This window comes from Talpa europaea (assembly GCF_964194135.1).
Source record: "Talpa europaea genome assembly, chromosome: 10".
Classification (NCBI taxonomy): domain Eukaryota; kingdom Metazoa; phylum Chordata; class Mammalia; order Eulipotyphla; family Talpidae; genus Talpa; species Talpa europaea.
Window position 1 is genome coordinate 27,487,303 of NC_140077.1, and position 18,358 is coordinate 27,505,660.

The window sequence follows — 18,358 nt, forward strand, 5'->3', positions numbered from 1 at the left end:
TCGTCTGCAAATAGTGATAGTTTGACGACTTCTTTTCCTATTTGGATTCCTTGGATGATCTTCAGTGTTTAAAGAGGTTAAGGAACAGGGTAAGATTTATATATATATATATACACACACACACATATAGATGGTCAATAAGAGGTAGAATCGGTTTTTGGACCTTGTTCAAGCTGATTAGAAGGTCTGTTTATTCTACTGTATTAGCCAGTCCATAGCCTGGAATAAAAGGGGCTCAATGAGCATTTGTTGAATGACTGAAGGATGGACAGACTGTCTTGAGTTGACAGGTTAATGTTTCATGAGTCATGTTTGTTTACAAAAATGGAATTGTGCTCAAAACAAGTTCCGCATCCTTAGAGGTGAAAATTATAACTTCATTATTAACTGTTTCAAAGGAATAATCTCTTTAATTTTAGCTAAGCATAGACATATTTGCTGGAAATATGATGTAGGGTACTCCTTATTTAAGTGATGCATATAATAATAATTGCAGACACTTATATAGCACTTCCTACTTATTAACACAATACTTTCCATGGATTAATTTAATGCTCAGCATTTACTCCAATTATTTTTTCTTTTGGCATCTTCAGCAAATTATGTTTAATGAAAATAACAGTTATATGGAGGAAGTCTTCATTAAAAAATATCCTAGAGGGTCTTTCCTCTAAAAGTTAGGATTTAACTATTGAGTTGGTTTCCTTTTCTGCAGCCATTTTTTTTTTTGAGAAAAGACACTCCCCTCCCCAAGAAACAGCATGAGGGACAGTTGTGAAAAAGGAACAGGGAGAAATGGATTTGGAGCCTGATCTGACTTGAGGTTTCTTCTGATGTTCAGAACACAAAAGCCAGAATCTTAGTAAGAATGAGCTCATTACAAATCCACTTACCTCGAGAGGCAGTTTCTCTCAAGGAAAAGGTCACTAAAAGTTTGATTTGGACTCTGTTTCTTCAAGAAAATGGAACTAATGCTGATATTCTGAGCACCTTTGCTTTTCTCTTTTTGTCCTGATTTTGATTAGACCAGTCTTGGTGAGTTGAAGGGTTCTGCACTGCCTCTTCTGTGAAGTGGCTTTCTTTCTCTCTGCCTCTGTCAAGAAACCAGAATATTTGTAGCTGAGAAATCTGGGAACACAGAATCAGCTGCAGAGTCTTCTCCCTTGCTATATGGGCTGTATCTTTCAACTTGGGCAGTTATGAGTGAATCTGCTTCCCAGAAGTTGAGACTCTGTGATCCATGCTTGGTGGGCTCTTTAAATACACTGAGCTAGATTATCTCTCTAAAATTCCATTTAGCAGTAAATTCTCATTTTATAACATTCTAGACTTGCTTATAAATAAAAATTATTTAGAGAAATAGTGAAAAGGGGGAGATTTTTCCTTAGATGGAAACAATACTTTTGAAGCTAGTAGTGGTAAAATCTACAGGTAAAATACTGTTGCTCTGGGTCATCCCTATTACTAGATATTTGTATATTTAATTTTTGACCTAAACAAGGACATATCTCATATGAGAATAAGGTGCTTCTGAATAGAATCTCAGTCTTAGTCTTTGGAATTGGTGACTGAAGTGACAGACATGATCTTTTGGAGGCAACTGACCACGGCCATCTACCTGGAACACCCAGAAAGAGATGACATTCTGTTATGTGATGCCTGTGGCTGATAAATACTTTATTGACACAGGGAACAAAGTTAGAGCATTGCAGAGAGCAGATCGGTCTGCAAATCCAGACCACAGTCCTGTCAGGCTGGGATGTGTGGACAGGAGTGGAGGAGGAGAGCTAGTCAATCTGTTTATCTGGAGGCTATTAAGTAATATATTCCAGTGGGTTTGAGGAGGTTTAAGTTTGACCTTTACTGAGAACCAGGCTGGTCTGATAAAGAGACTGTTTTCTATTTTATGCGATTGGGGCTGTCTACTTTCTTGGATGGTCTACACCATGGCACAGGCCTGGCCAATCAGGCCCATCCTCCATTCTCACGGCCATGGAGATGTGTTCAGAGATGCACACAACTAGTTTAGATCCCTCACTGTGTTTAGGGGAGTGGGGTCTGTTACTGGCAGCCACAATCAAGAATGCATGAATTACCTGAGGGTGGGCATTCTCTCAAAAAGTGGTGCTATAGAGATACAAATGGCAGACACTGTAGGGAAAAGTGTGATTACAGCATGAGCCCATAAAAGGGAGGTGAAATCAAGATTTTTTTTTAAGATTTATTTATTTATTTATACAAGCACTGGGTACAGTTAGAAGGGTGGGAGGGTGAGAGATTTCACCAGAGCCAGAGCGGGGAACAGAGCAGGCAGACTGACGAAGTACACTGTTGAGGGGAGCAGCAGGCACGGCAGGAGAGGTCTGCACGCCCTGTGGGACCCTTGCCGGTGGCCGGGGATCGAACCAGCACTGCAGAGGATGCAGGCAGCTTCGCAGCCCAGCGCTCAACCGCTGCGCCACCAGGGGAGGCCCGAAATCAAGATTTCTGTTAGAGCAAGAAGTGGAAGGCGACTAGTGAGCAACTTAAGAGTTAAGAGACCCAACCATCCTGTGGGAGGTAAAGGGTAATTTTGAGGAAATGGTCACTTCACCTTTTAAACTGTATAATTTTGTGGTATTTACATTTTCAACATTTATGGATGTTTCTTACAATCAGAAAAACAAACTCATTTTAAGAAATAATTAGTGCCTGTCTATGTGACTAACACTGGAAATAAAATGGTGAACAAGACAGGCAGTGCCCCCAAGGGACTTGCTGCAGAAGACCTGAAGGCAGTTTCTACAGTGGGAATCATGAGAGTTTATGTTCTCCTGGGGAATAACCGAGATGCATTCAGTTTGGACTTAAGTGCTAAAATACGTAACCCATTTAATGCACCATGCTTATGTCCAAAAGAACACACGACACATGCTAACTTCCTTTCCTTTTCCTGATTTTTTTTTTCAAAATTCTTTGGACATTAGTTATTTCTGAATGAAATACAGTGCTGAATGAAGGTTATCTCCTGGAGAATCCATGCCATCACTCCTATCTTTGAGACATGTTCATTAAACACACTTAGAAAATGATTTATGTGGAAGTGGAAGGCATTTTCTTCTTCAAAGGTGCGAGGACATGGAGGACAATAAAGGTAGCATGGAGAGAGGTTAAGGTTGTCCCAGCTTCAGGCAAGAGAAAGTGCCTGAGACGAGAAGCCAACTGTGGGATTTTGTTCATTACTGATTGGGTGACATCTATAGAGATCAGATATTTCTCTCTCCTCATGGTGCTTTTGTACTAAAAAATTATTATTGAAGATGTCCTTAAAGCTCATGTCTGACTAAAATCAAAGGAAAAGTTCTGCAGGATCATGCACTGCTGGCACTTATGGGTGGCAGGGTTTGGTTACTATTCATGTGGCAGCACTATGACTACACTAAACCCAGGCAGGGGTGTTCACAGCATGAGACAGGTGCAGAGCTCTGCAGGAAAAATGGGCATAAGGGAAATCAAAGGTTAAAGAGGATGGAGGAGAGTAAGGAGCATCCCGAGATCAGTCCAGTCAAATGGCTGAGGCAGCTGGCGAAGCTCAGAGGGGCTGCAGAGGTCCGGGAGAATGCCTGGTGTGTGCTCTGAGAAGAGTGGTCCCCGGTGGTGCAGTGCTGTGCTGTCTAATTCAGTGTCTGGGAATGAAGAAAGCACAGGGGGCTGGGGGAGAGAAATTTATTTTCATAGAGAAGTTGAACAAGATAATTTAAAGGGAATTGTAAAAAGTGCCCCAGTTGTGTATAGAAAACAGATGGGCTAGTGCTCCTTATATGGAAGAAAATGCAACCACCCTTTCTCTGCCTTCCAGAATTGAGGACCTCAGAACTTCCCTTTAAAAAGCCCTAGTTATTTTATCCCAGTTTTTATCAGCTGCTAGATTGTAGAATTCTTGTTTGGACAATGCTAGAAGCAGCATTCTATATGTGGTGGACCATGTGTTCCCAAGCCTGGTCCAAGGACATGCCTAACTATTCCTGTATTTTATTTCGGAAATGATTCTGTGGCATAAACATGTAACAGCACCCAGTTTATCATGGCATGATGACAAATGTGCCAGAAAGCAAACATAACCTTCCATGACCTTTTCTCACAAATATTCTCTCAATACCTCTGACTCTGGCTCTGTGACAACTATGTATACCTATGAGGATACAGTCTCTCTCTCACTCTGTCTCTCACTCTGTCTCTCACTCTGTCTCTCACTCTGTCTCTCACTCTGTCTCTCACTCTGTCTCTCACTCTGTCTCACTCTGTCTCTCACTCTCTCTCTCTCTCTCTGTCTCTCTCTCTCTCTCTCTCTCTCTCTGTCTCTCTCTTTCTCTCTCTCCTCATTCCCCTAGGTCCTAGTGCATAATAGATCAACAACTATTTGCTATTACTGGTTATAATCATCAGTGTCATATTACCCATCATCATTCTGGATGCAAATCTAATATGAAAATCTATGGCAGTGAACAGAGCATTTCTTGGGAGACTTCTCAGTGTAAGTACCCCTTTGACTGGCAAGCTAGAGCATTCTGATAGCCCTGTCTGTGACTACAGTCTTGGACTTATCACACATGGTTGATAATTTCCACTCCCTGGGCTATAGAATGGCGCAAGGGCCTGGACAGAGGTTGGGTTAGGGTTGGCCCTTCTTCAGTCTCATCTCAAGCCGCATTGTTACCTCATTCCTCTGCTTCAGCCATTCTGGCCTCCTTCGCACTCCCTTAGCCCACAGGTCATTTCCTCCTCAAGGACCACATCCCCTGTGCTATGGCCTCAGTCCAGACAGTCCTACATCCAACCCTTCATATGCCTGAGGTGGGGCCTTTTCATGTATCAGGTGTCAGTTTATCATTCCCTTCTCAGACCTACTCTGAAAACCTCACCTAGTTTGGTCCTTTTCTTCACTATCACAGGTTCTATCATTTTCTTAGCACTTGTTTCAAACTGAAATTAAACATTTGTGTCACTTACTTTCTCCCCCTCTATGGGGCTGTCCACTCACCAACTGATGCCAAGTGGGCCCTGTCTGTCTCTTCATGTGATTGGCACGTCTGGGAAGTGCTGAGATATGCCGTGTGGTGTCACTAGGTAAAGGGCACACGTCAAAGTTGGGGAGAGGGGAGACTTTCCCCAGTAACACTTTCTGTCTTAGTCTGGGATGCTGTTACAAAGGACTGGTGTATTTCAGGACACACTACCCCAAATATGGTACCTTGGCTTATTGAATATTTTAATTTGATGGAGTTTGAGGAATGGCAGATGCTGGAAGGTCACGCCAACCTTCTCTCACACTTCTTTTACCAGGAAGCTGGTCATAAAACGCTTTTATGAGGATTGGCTTTCCTCTGACATGAGGAAAGGAACATTCTTATCTGGGAAGACAAAGGGATACTGAGAAATACCTGAACAAACAGAGCTTTCTAAGTATTCCCAGTCTACTACCCTTACCTCATGCTCCTTGTTCCATCACATTTCTCCACGACTGACTATTCTTCAGCACACTTAAGAAAAAAACCAGCTTAACCATTTATTCAGCTCCCTTCCCTTATGAAGACTCCCATTTTATGTAAAATTTCTATTAAATGATTTTTATGTATTCTAACTTCTTCAGTTTAATTCTCAGACCCATGCAGAGGGTTGAGGAAAAATTTTCATCCCCTACAAGTACCATAGACTAAATGGCTTATAAACAGTTGAAATTTTCTTTCTTTTATTTCTGGGAACTGGAAGTCTATTTGGGAGTCAGCATAGCTGGGTTCTGGTGAGAGCCCACTTCTCCATGTTGCAGAGCACTGGCTTCTCATTGGAGTCCCACATGGTTGAAGACCAGAGAGGGAAGCAAGTGCTCTCTGACTCTTAAAAGGGCACTGATCCCATTCATGAGGATCCCACCCATGTGACCTCTAACCCTAAATATCTCCCAAAGGCTCCACCTCCTAATTTTGCATTGCGGGATAGGATTTTAGCATGAATTTTGAGAGCACACAAATGTTTAATCCATAACACTTTTTTGGGGACAAAAATGTGAGTACCCTCCTCAGTCAGTAGTAAATATTAGTAGATGATTTTGTCACTGAAAGGTCTGGATTTGAGTGTGAGCTGTTTAAAGGAGTTGGGAGCCAACCGATCAGCTCTGAGGGAATTTCAGAAACTGAATTAGCTTATTGTCCAGACAACCTAGAGTGAAACCATCACCACATAGCCATAAACCTGTCCATTCACCTCTAAAAGTTTCCTTCTGCCCTCTCATTTTGGGATGTAAAATACCTACTATCTACTAGCAAATTTGTAGGAATAGAATATAGTATTCTTAATTATCTGACAGCAGGTTTTGAGAATTCACTTACTGGGTTAGTCGGGAATGTGGCTTTAAACTGCTCTGTGTATCCTCATACACCCTTCTTATCCTCTATGACCCAAAAAACACATCTGAAGGCGGTTGGGGTGGGATTAGCAGCATGTTCCAGAGAATGGCCCTTTCCCTCAGAGGCTTGAATGTCATCTTTCTCCTGGCCTCATTAAAAGCTGGCTTAGCCAGCCACGTTAGGTGAATGCTGGAGTTGCCTTGGACTTTCTTTAATCTCCTGACCCTAGGACTTTTCTGCATAAAACTTTATTTCATCCTTTATTCTATGACATTTGCTTTGGCTATTACCTCAGGAAGTTAGAAAGTGTGTCAAAAGGTTTTTGAAAAATAGGAGTGTATTGCCTTCACTGCCTCATTGTCATGCGAATAAAGAGAGACAACTTCAAAGACTGCAGCAGGTATTAAGAACAGTGTTATTTTTTTTTTTCCCCCTCACTGAATCTAGGCTGGTGATGCTTAATCAAAATGTTCTTCTTTCTCATAACTTCCATCCATGTTTCTGAAGTGCCTTTTTCAAACAATTTATTTTAGAAACTTGGTGTTTAATTTAGGTCCCTGTGGACATCACACATTAAATTCAAAGAGACATGACTCATGTCCTCTCCAGGGCAGTTTCCATGCCTCTCATGCTCAATTTTCTCCAACAGTTTTCCTCCATCCTCTTGTTCCACATTGTTTTCCATTTTGGTTTTTGCTTAAGTCCTTGGGGAAATGAGGAAATAGATGGTGGTCTGGCTTGTTGACTGGTTCAGGGGCTTGAGAGTTACGTAGTAGGTTTCTTCTCTAGGAATAAAAATCCAGATGTGATGTTCATTTAATTTCTTCCTCTTAAACCATCTGGACTAGGCATTCTTCCTTTTATGAACAAAAAAAAGAGATTCTCTTTTTGCATATATATAGCTATATATAAAAATATTTATTTGTATATATATATATATATATATAGAGAGAGAGAGAGAGAGAGAGAGATGGAGAGAAAGAGAGAGACTGTAATCAAGGTGACATATTAACTTACCTGGTGTTCACTGTGGTCTTCCTTGGGGCTTTTTCTTGCCATTGTGACCTGGCACCTATTGTTAGATGGCAGTCTAAGGCAAGCTTGGAAGTTAAGTCCTCATTGGTCAAAGTGAATGTATCAGTGTCCCCAATCTGAATCTCACTTAAGGAATTTATGGGGCACTGTTTATTTGATCTGAAAAGTTTTTCAGGCCCATAATTGGCTAGACATAAATGGAAAAGAAATTTTAGTTGCAGTTGATTTTGGTATTACAAGCAGAGAAAATATAACAGAGCCATGTGGGTGTCAAAAGCAAACACCTCCAGTTGATGAAGACATCACAGGGAGGAGGAGATATGAGAGGCAGCAGGAGGCAAGATTACAGATGAGGAAGACTGAGGAAGGGTCTCAAGATACATGGGGTCTCCCTCTTCTCAGATTGCTGATTAAGTGTTAGCACCAATGTTAAGAGTTAATTTTCCTGATTTGATCTGGGCCAAAGGTAGTTGCAGAATGATTATGATAAATGAACATAAAAAATTCAAAAGCTTGGGCCTCCCCGGAGGCGCAGCGGTTGAGCGCTGGGTTGCGAAGCTGCCCGCGGCCCCTGCGGCGCCGGTTCGGTCCCCGGCTGCTCCCTGGCCACCAGAGGAGGGTCCCACATGGCGCGCAGACCTCTCCTGCCGCCCGCTGCTCCCCTCAGCAGTGTACTTCGGTCCTTCTGCCTGCTCTGCTCCCCGCTCTGGCTCTGGTGAATTCTCTCACCCTCCCGCGCTTCTGACTGTACCCAGTGCTTGAATAAATAAATAAATAAATAAATCTTAAAAAAAAAAAAAATTCAAAAGCTCTCCTTCCCAAAATAATCACTTCATGCCTCCTTAGTCACTTTCCATATCCCTCTCCTTTCACACCTCCTCCCCAGGATCATGGAAGTCTGTGATTTTACCCTTCCTTGTCAAATCCTATTCCCAAGAAAGGCGCTTATAAACTATTGAAGTGGAAAGTCTCACTCACCACCCCCATTGCACGCAGTTACCATGTAATGGAGATGCAGTTATTAGCCAGAAAACCAAGGAACATTAGAGTTTCCATACTTCAAGTTCTCTTTGGCTACCTGCCTTTTTCCTGTTTGTCATGTGCCAATAACATCTGCTGTCTAAAGTATTATTTTTTTCCCCCTAGTAATTAACTCACTTCATTGGTTTACCTTTCATCTATTTCATTGTGCAACTGAAATATTTTCTTAAAACTAACTATATGAAGTTAGTTTCATAGGTCAAAAAAGAAGCTTATTCATACATAGAACCAATTCTTCTACACAGTGTCACCCCAAAGGTAATGAGCCTCCATTACATGTGTAACTCCCTTTCTTTCTTTTTAAGATTTATTTATTTATGCATACAAGAGCTGGGGTACAGGCCAGAGGTGTGGGGGGTGAGAGGATTCACCAGAGACAGTGGGGAACAGAACAGGCAGACTGACTGAAATACACTGCTGAGGGGAGCAACGGGCAAGTCAGGAGAGGTCTGCTGTGCCATGTGGGTAGCTCCCTGGCTGGCGGGGGTCGAACTCATGCTGCAGAGGCTGCGGACAGCTTCATAGGTTGCATCTTAACCCCTTGTGCCACCAGGGAGGCCGAGTAACTCCCTTTCAGTGCCACCATGTCTACCTACTCTGCATTAGGGAAGGGACCCAGAATGTTTTGGGGTTGTGGAGTCAGTGCCATCTCCCAAATCTCTCTCATGTGCCTTAGAACACTCTTGTTTCTAAGTGGGAAAATGTCAACAGAATTGTGCTGTTTATAGGTAAATATTGGAGGGTTTTAGCTTCTAGAAACAATTACAGTTGGCCCTTGAGCAACATGGGTTTGAACTGCATGGATCCTCTTATACCTGGGCTTTTTTCAATAAATGCATTAGACACATTTTTGGAGCTTATCAATGCATGAATTGTTATATCCGAAATTAAAGGTAAAAAAATGAACATTTTCACATTACCATTCATTTTTTATGCCTTGTGTTAGTACATTTATAGTGTTTTGCATCACATAAGGCAATAGTGAAGTAGGTACTGACAGGAAATGATTCATCTTCTAAACAATGGTATAAACATACACTACAAAATTGTACGTAAAGATGTGCTCTCTTCTGTGTGATCTTAGTAGTTATTTTTTTTCTAGCTTCCTTTGTTATAAGAGTACAGTGTATAATCCATTTAACTTACAAGTATTAATCAACTTGTTATGCTAAAGCCAATAGCAGGCTATTGGTAGTTAAGTTTTGGTGGAGTGAACTGTGTAGAGGGTGGGGGCTCCTAACCCTGTGTTGTTCAAGGGTCAACTGTAGAACATGGCTTCAGATTGTGCAAGTATTAATACCAAAGACAGCTTCTAAGATGGGAAACTGAGTTTTGTTAGGGAAAGGGAAGGAGAGTAGCTACTTAGGAATGTAACTTTAGAGGAATGATAAAATCCCCTGATACCTTGGTAGAAAATAGAAAGCAGTGGTCATTTCTGGCTATAGTATAGAGTCACCTGGTACTTAATTAAACACTGATGTTTGAGTCCCTGCCTCAGGGATTCTGATTTAGTCTGGATGGAGTCCTGAGCATCGGGGCTAAGACATGTGCAGCCAAAGTTGAGAAAAACTGATCTAGGGCCAAAAGGGTCTTCAGATTTTTCAGTGTTTTCAGGACACAGGCAGAAACTATTCTTCAAACTGAGGGAAATAATAAGATTCTGTTTTGCACTACATAAACCTAGACTTTCTCATTTCAACGGAGGCAGGGGTAGGGAGGCCATTGATTCTATTAATATTTAAGTATGTCTGGTGATGCTAATTCACATGGTTCATGGACTTGACTTGGAAGGAGGTGTGCACCTCCTTTCTGCACATCCATTGTTTATGAATATGTTTTGTTTGAGCTTCACAATGGTCCCAGGAGGAAAGCAACACTTTCTCATTTCACAGTAGGGGACTTGGGTAAAGGAGATTAAATAGCTTCTCCAAGAACACAAACTTAGTAAATAGCAAAGCCCAACGTGACACATGAGTTTAGCTGAAGTAATAAGGACACGGAAAGCTGCAGCCACAAATCCTTTCTCCTAAGCTTTTCCACACTTCCTGTTGGCGTACTAGCTGACCCCTTCAAGAGTCATTAGCTCTTGGCTTGAAGAGGACTGATGAGCGGACCTGACTGAGAAGCAGAGAGAAACACAGATGTTAACACAGCCTGGCTCAGGCAGGGAGAGATCTGGGAGATGTCATGATCAGGAGCTTATCCCTGTGCAGCAAATCCGAAGGAATTGTAAGGTCAGCCAGTCTTGCTCAAAAGACAAGTCCAACAGTGTAAAGCAAATTAGCAAACCTTATTGCTTTAATTCTTGATGTTTTTTTCTTGTGGTCTATCAAATGTCAATCCTTGCTGTCCCAATAAGGAAGTATGTGCTCTACCAGTAAAGAGAGTCAGAACTTTCTTGAAACAATGCCACAAATGGTTGTGGCTATACACACAATTGAGGAAGGAAGGCATCTCAGCGGTGAAGGTTTGTGAATGGAGAAGGGGACTGAGCTTGTCTTCCCTCATCTGCCTTCTGAGTGGGAGGGAGGGGAAAAGCCCATTTCCTGTTAGTCATTTCATCTTCCTCCCTTCTCAGAAGGGAATATTTCCCCTTAGTTCTGTGCATTTCAGCCTGAATCAAATATAACTCATTCTGTGGCTCAGGTTCTCCGTATGCTGAGCTGTATATTCCACTGCTTGCTTGATTCCTCCACTTGGATGCCCGAGAGCTAAATAAACATATTTATCTTCTAGCACATTTTCAGTGTCAGAGACTAACTCTGCTTTCTCTGCATTTGCTCTGTAGAAACAGAGGAACCCACCTGGTGTCTCCCCATCGTTAACCTAGAATCAAGTTCTGGGGCTGTTGCGTCATAAGTGTTTCTTGGATCTATTTACTCCATATCCTTTTTTTTTTTTTTAAGATTTATTTATACAAGAACTGGGGTACAGGCCAGAGGGGCGGGAGGGTGAGAGGATTCACCAGAGACAGAGTGGGGAACAGAACAGGCAGAACGACTGAAAACACTGCTGAGGGGAGCAGCGGGCAAGACAAGAGAGGTCTGCCGTGCCATGTGGGTTTTTCCTTGGTCCACCAGGAATCGAACCTGCACTGCAGTGGACAGTTTCACAGAACTGCACTCAACCCGCTGTGCCATTGGGGATGCCCCCTATCCTTTTTTTTAAAATTTAATTTTGCATAGAAGAACTGGGGTGCAGGCCAGAGGTGCCAGTGGGTGAGAGGATCCACCAGAGACAGAGTGGGGAACAAAAAAGGTAGATTAACTGAAATACACTGCTGAGGGGAGTAGTGGGTGAGACAGGAGAGGTCTGCTGTGCCCTGTGTGGGTTAGCTCCCTGGCTGGGGATCGAACTCAGGCTGTAGTGGTACTATCCCTGAGACTCAACCCCAGGGCCACCAGGGAGGCTCCCATTACTCCCTATCCTTGTCACCAATCTCCTCCAAAGTACCACTGAACCCTCCTGGACCAGAGAGAAGCCCCTCCTCTCACCTGCTTTCATCCATTCTTCCCAAAGTGTCAGATGAATGAGCTTTTAAATTGTATGGATGAATTTTTATTTTCAGATTAAAGAGCAACACCTCTCACTGTGCCTGTCAGACCTGGGCCCTGCCTGCTTCTTCTCTAGCTATCACGCCCAGCTCTCTCCCCCACTTTCTCAATCGCAGTCACACAGCTCTCCTTGGGTTCCTTGAATATTTCATATGTTTTCCTGCTGGGGGACCTTTGCAGCACTAGAAGAAACTGATCTTCCTGCCACTGGACTCCTTCCCTCTCACCTTACTTTGGCTTCTCATTTTCAGATCTCCATGCAAATAGTATTTCCATGGATCTCTTTTTCCATCCCTACAAAGGGGTTAAACCCTCCAGCAGCACACCCTGGCTTCCTGCAGACACCTTCCAGCTGCTTCTATAGGCATGCCATGTGAGAGCCAGGTCAGCCTGTTTTGTCCTTGCTAGATCCCCATTGTAAGCCGCATGACTGAGCACATGCCAGGTACTCGGTTTTATAGGTGAAGAAATAATGAAATAATAAATGATGGACATTACAACATCCACCCTCTATGCTTACATAAACTCAAAGACACATTTCATCAGCTGCACTAAAGGAGAACCCAGCATTTCACTCCTTGAAATCTTTAGTTGCTCAACTCACACTTGAATGTGATACCTCTCGAGAATATGCAAAGACAAGGACCAAAGACTGTCTGCAAAACACAATGAACTCTTTAATCCCATTTGATTCTCTCAAGGACTTTGTGAAGTAGGGCTGTGGTTATTGTCTTTGTCTACAGAAAAGCAACCTGGAGCTTAGTGAAGCTGCCTCATTTTCATAAGGTCAGACAGCTAGAGATGAAGCTAACAGGGGAAAAGAGCTCTCGTTATGTGAACTCACTCTAGCACAAGTGATAGTCGTGACAGTTGACTACTTGAGATATTTTAGATGCTGCCCTTAGAACTTTATATAAAATGTTGTACGTGTATCATAAAACCCTTTGAGGTTGTACAAATGCTCTTTTCAGATGAGGAAGTTGACCATTAAGGAGGTTAAATAAACTGCTGTGATAGGCATAGAGACAAAAATCCAGCCACTTTTGGGATTAGTTTTCTGTTCCTAACAACTTGCTATTCTGCCTTGCCTATGGTTATAGGAGTATCAGCTTCCTAGATACCATGTTCATCATGTAGGAAAAGAAAATCTTCAATGCAAAAAAGAGAAGTGCTTGGTAATTTTTGTGGCATTCCCTTACCTGCCTTTGTGGTTCCCATTTTCCTATGTATCCACCCCTCTCTGTTTTTCCTGGGACTCTTCATGGTTCACAGAAAGCAGTAAACTGGTTGCAGAAGCATCATCATCAAAAAAAAAAAAAAAAACCCACAAAAACAAAATAATACCCCTTAAACCTCACTAGGAAGCACATTTGAAATCTGTGTCCACATACTTTTATTATTGAGAATATGATGGCCCTTTGCAAAAAAAAAAATAGGGGGAGGGAGCTCCAATTGTTGAGATAAATGAGTCCAACTTTGAGATAAACTGCCAAAAATGATATTACTTGTTTTGGGATGAATTCATCTTAGTTGTTTGGGTAAACTCATTAATGGAATTGAAGATGTTCTGAATTTAAATTCAGAAGATTTGGCTTTTAGGCTTTCTCTGGCTGTGTGACACAGCAAGTTACTTAACCCTTCTGAACCTGTCTCTTCATCTACAAAATGAAATAATAGTTTGCTTGTGAATACTCATCTTTAATTGTGAAATGGAAGGAAATTATTGTTATACTGTATACCTTTAGGAAGAGGAAAGGACATGAAAGAGAACATTGTCATTATTACTCTTAAGGAAAATGCTAAAGAAACAGACTTACATGTAATTACCCATCTGGTGGCATTAAATACACTGAATGCATTTCCAAATGGTCCAGGGGGTGATGGATACCAGAGTGGGTGGACGTGAGGGGAGCAGAGAGGAGTAAAAAAAAAAAGTGAGTAATTTCCCTTCTTTAGGTTTTGGGTTGAACAAACTGGCATGGCAAGAGGGGCTCATGAGAAGACTTATGCTTCCTTCTCAGCATTCATTAGGGATAGGGAATTGATATTTTGCTCTGAGTTTCAACCCAATTTTATTTATTTATTTATTTTTGCCGTTTTCAACATTCTTATTTTTATATTATTTTTTAATTTTACATCATTGTTCATTTTAAACAATATTTGCTTCCCCCCACCCCCTCAGGTGTAGTCTCCATAGAGTTTCCTTCACCGATGCACCTGTGCACCATCACCTCAGTCCCCTATGCTCCTCCCTCCCTCCGATCCCTTACCCTCCTCCCCTGCAGTATGTCTCTGATTTGAGAATAATTCCTTCTATTTCCATGCACGTTGCTGTGAATGGCATGAGTTTATTTTTTTTGATTGCTGAGTAATATTCCATCATGTACATGTACCACATCTTCTTGATCCAGTCATCTATTTTTGGGCTTTTGGTCAACCCAAATTTATTGATAGTGCCTACCAGTGATACTTTGTTGAGGCCATGCAGGACCTCACTGGGAAACTGTCCCTGATGAACCTGCCAACTTGGAGGCAAGTCGGCCTCACTGATACACATTTTCCATCCTTTGCCAGGCCTAAGCTATGATGGTGGAAAAACATCCAGAGTAAGGGGGATTTAGAGATCTCAGCTGGGGTACTCACTGCCCTCCCCTTGTGTTTTCATGATACAAAGTGTCAGGATTCAAATCTGACTTTTTATGGTCAGAGGCAAAAGTTCTAATCAGTTAATTCACAAAGCATACTTACCAGCTTTGTTAAATGTAGTACTTTGTAAAATCGGCCCTGTTTCCAGGATGACTTCTACACCTGCTTTTTAAGGTCCCATTGACTTTGGAATTCACAAGTGCCGAGGACCTCTAGAGATATCTTTCAACTACCAGTGAACCATACCTGGCTCTTTGAGGTACCTTTGTGATAGTCCTGCTTAGGACCACCTGGGCCTTGGGGAAGGTTGTGGGGAAAGAGAAGTCTCCACAGTATCAGCACAGATTTATTTTCAATTTATACTAGTACCTGGAACAGTGGGGGTAAGTTAGCTTCCCTGGAACTGACCTATTTCTGTTCATGATGTAGTGCTGTGATTCTCTCTCATTCTAGGTCTGTGATGAAGGTGTGGCAGCTTTGACCTTGCTGCTCCAGAGATAAAAGCTACATTGATCTAATAATTGCAGACCCTTGACTAATGTTCTGGACACTTTCTTCTACATTAGCTCACTCAAATGTTTTCATGTCATCCATAGGTACTTACTGCCATTTTCTTCATTTTATAGACAAGAAAATTGAGTCTTAGAGGGGTACACTAACTTTCCCAAATCTCACAAATTGGTGTCTCCAATGTGTGGCAAACTGGGATGATTAAGATACACATCCCCCATGGAGCTCTTAATCCCTCGAGAAAGGCTATACTACAAGATAAAGTGAAAGAAATGCCCTAATGGAGGTAAAGAGTGCCCTCAGAGAGCAGATGGGGTGATTGATTCTAACTCTGGTCAGAAGACTAAAAACTCAGGGTTTGATGGCGGCGGGGGATGGCAAGAGACCTGAACTTTAAGAGACCCTCCAATTTTATGTGCATGTTTGTTCATGGTCAGTTTCCTAATTCTTGCCCTTTCTCCCTCTGTGGCTATTGGCTGCCTTTATTTATTGTTCCATAAATGAGTAATCCTTCTGTTTCAGTCTAGAGGCGGAGGTGGAAGAAACATGCATTTATCTTAGTGACTAAGACTGCATGCCAAATTAGAATGGAGACCTAGGCTATTCTTTGGTGCTGTGGCCATAATCATCAGATCTCAGAGGAAGCCTTCATTGCCCAGTGACCCATCAAAGCCAGCACAGTGAGGAGCCTGTTAGGGTTTTATAGCCCAATCCTGTGAAATCCCCCAACCCAGGGAGCTTGGGCCTGGGGGCCTACAGAAGGTTCTGTTAACCTTGTTGTGTGGACTGCCTGTAGATTTCTGACCTGCCAGGGAACATTTCTAGTCTTTTCTCATCTGAAAAGGAGGCAAGCTCTGTTTGTTTGCTTATGTCCTGCAGGGCAATCTTTACCTGGATCATTGTTTACTCAGGCTTCGCCAAGCAACCCACTGTAATGCAGGTGCAAATACTGTTGAGACAAGAGGTCTAAGGTTCCAGATGCTGTCAAGGCTCACATGGATCCTCGTGCTGAATTACTTCAGCTCTCTTCACAGCATTCATGCTTCTCCGTGTAGAATATGAATGTACTTTGCTGTATTATTAAGTGCCATAAGCTGACATTGATGTGAGATGCTCATATAGTTTTGAAAAATAGTTTACACAGACTCTCTGTGGCACCAGTTTTGTGAGTTGTATTCATGATGTATACATGTCTCCGCTATTGACCCTAAGCCCTGGTAGCTTATTTTTTTTTTCCTTCCAAGCTTAGAATAGTGCTTCAAATTGAAACTTGGTCAAGTTGTTTAACTCCTCTTTGCCTCAGTTCTTTGAGATGTAAAATGAAAAAGAAATAGGTTATACAGTTGTTGGAATCTTTAAAAAGAAAGTGCATTGATAACACTGTGCCTGAATTCACAGTGAGCACTTAATAAATAGGACCTACCTTTACAGCATGGTAACTGCTCAGTTGAATGACTGACTTTTCAGAGACTACGGGTCTGCTGTAGAAAGTGAGGCTCCATCACTGGTATCGAGAACAAGACAAATGCTAGTTGCTCTCATTTCACACTTGCTGTTTTCCTAATAGATAAGGGTTGAGGCTGTGGTTGGAGCAGCTGTCAGGGTTTGTTTCGTGTGTACCTTAACAGACCAGGTCACTAGCTTATATGGGGCATTTGCTAAAGGTTGAGGAACTTCTTCTCAGCATGAGGAATGTCATAGACTGGAGCTGTGCTACTGTCTGAGCTCCTTGTCTGGGAGTCTCCTATCTTTTCAGCTGAACTAATAGACTGCAGTAGGACAAATGGGCACTCCATTCCAATCCATTCCATCTCTCTTAGATATTTTCTTGTATGTTTCTTGTGGCTGAAGGGCAAAACAGATCTCTTCTTGTATGAAAGCTTGGGTCTTCTTGAGGGTAGACTGTCAGTGACTGCAGGGTGGGAGTGGAGAATTATGGATCAAAACAAACTACTTTCTGTGGTTGCCACTCTAGGACATCTGAGTACCCACCTCTCACAACATGGCCAAAACTCAACAGTTCCATTTATCAGCTTTACTAGATGACACAATTTAATTGGAGATGAAGGAGACTGCAGTTGCGTGTTCCTACTATGTTGTATATTTTGTCAAACCATCATCAAAAGCCTGATTATCTCTTTTAACCACATAAAAGAACACAGTCAAGTAACTTTCCGAAAGTGATAGAATCAGAGTTTAAATTCAATCTTTTAAGCTCCTGCTATACCATCCACCTCTCAGCAGGCCTCTCACTTATCAGAAAGAGAGCTTGTAGTATTATATAGAAGTCATTTTAGTTTTATTTCTACACTATTGAACTTTGTCCATTCTCTGGTCACAAATTTAATAGCTTTTGTTAACAAAGGAAATTATTAAATTTCAGAACAGCAATTTTTTGGGCACTCTTGGTAAATGGAGAACATTTTTCTCTTTTGTACCATGTTATGCTGAAACATTCCTCTAGTTGATATACAGGTCATGTAAAAATATTTAAAAATTTCCCCTTTTTTGCCTTTCCCCTTTTTTGAAGCTTGATATAATGTACCTATGGAATTTATTGTTCTTCAGAGTATTCACCCTGGGAGGTCAAATATTTATTTCAGCTTATATCCTTACTGGTCCTTCACTTTGGGGATTATTTTCAAATTTAGATAACAAGCTATAAAAGAAAGTCTGTCCCATTTAAAAATAATTTCTATTATTAAGATTTCAAATACATGTGTAACACTCACTAAATTAAAGATCTGTTGCCCAGCTCATTTGTATTCAAGATCATATGCTTTAGAGATGATGTGGGAAATTGAGATCTGTTGATTAAGATTTCTCCATTTACTACATATGGCATGCCTAATTAAAAATTGGGAATATTTTTATCCATAAAACTCACCCACCTTCTTCTATTTTAGATGACATTGTCAAGAGTGTTTCACCTTCAGACAGGTCTAAATATAGTTGATAAGGACCCAGTATGGCAATCTCAGTCTGTACTATTGCTTATGAGCAGTGCTCCAAATCCTATCTTTGATTTTTTTTTTAAAACATCATTAATATTATCTAGGTCAGTTTAATACTTGGTAAATCACACTCATATAGTTTTGCTCACAAGTTTGATTCTTAAATTATTGAGAAAAATGATAAGTTGCCTTTACTGCATTTTTATTTTATTTATTTTTTATATTTTTTTCAGTT